General features: G+C 38.0%; 1 non-coding gene across 1 annotated transcript; it reads left to right on the forward strand.

Annotated features, from left to right (window-relative positions):
• Window positions 1–440: 440 nt before the first annotated feature.
• LOC145608299 (small nucleolar RNA R71) lies at window positions 441–546 on the forward strand. Its single transcript, XR_014105778.1, has one exon. It is a non-coding gene; the product is annotated as a small nucleolar RNA R71 (small nucleolar RNA).
• Window positions 547–911: the final 365 nt, after the last annotated feature.

Here is a 911-nt window from a genome sequence, read left to right on the forward strand (position 1 = left end):
TCCGATACCCAGGATTTTAGGTGTTGGTGTATGGGTTATTCTGCCTATAAGCTTGAAAGACATTAACTTGCTCCACGAAACTCCTGCAATCTTGTTCCCAATGACCTATAATACCACAATTTTCACAGAAAGCCTCATCAGAATTATTATTAATTACAGAAACATAAGCTACATTAGCAGTGCTAAGATTATCTAATTTTTGGCAGATAGAGGTCAATTGAGCTTGCAAAAAGGATACATAGTCAACACTATGCTTCTCCTTGTTAGAAAAACCACTAGGATCCCCATATTGGGAATTATGTATCGCCATGTCTTCAATAACCTGACTTGCATCATCAACATTATGATGCATAAATCTCCCACTAGCTGCAAAATCTAAAATAATTCTAGAAAAATTTCCAATGCCATTGTAAAAGGCTTGGATTAACTGCCATTGTGCTAAATTATGGTGAGGGCATTCTCTTTGTAGGTCCTTGAACCTCTCCCAAGCCTCATACAAGATTCATCGGCTTCTTGGGCAAAGTTCTGAATCGCACTCCGTATTACGAATGTTCTCTCTGCAGGATAATACTTTTAATAAAAATTCAAAACAAGAGTTTCCCAGTCAGTTATACCAAGTGCAGTTCTATTTAAGCCATTAAACCACAATTTAGCTTTTCCAGTTAAAGAGAAGGGAAAGAGAATCTCCTTAATTTGGTCTTGAGTGACTCCGGCTTGCCTGATGGTATTGCAGTATTGACAATAGTCGGCAATGTGAATATTTGGGTCTTCACCTTTAGCTCCACTGAATTGCTTCCTCTCTATCATCGTTATAAATTGAGGTTTAATTTCAAATTGTACCCAATCAAGAGCCGGAGTAGGAGTGAGATGTGGAAAATCTGTGAGCTTTGGTTGTGAGTAATCACTAAGCT

Source organism: Chenopodium album, chromosome 2 (assembly GCF_948465745.1).
Source record: "Chenopodium album chromosome 2, dcCheAlbu1.1, whole genome shotgun sequence".
NCBI lineage: Eukaryota > Viridiplantae > Streptophyta > Magnoliopsida > Caryophyllales > Amaranthaceae > Chenopodium > Chenopodium album.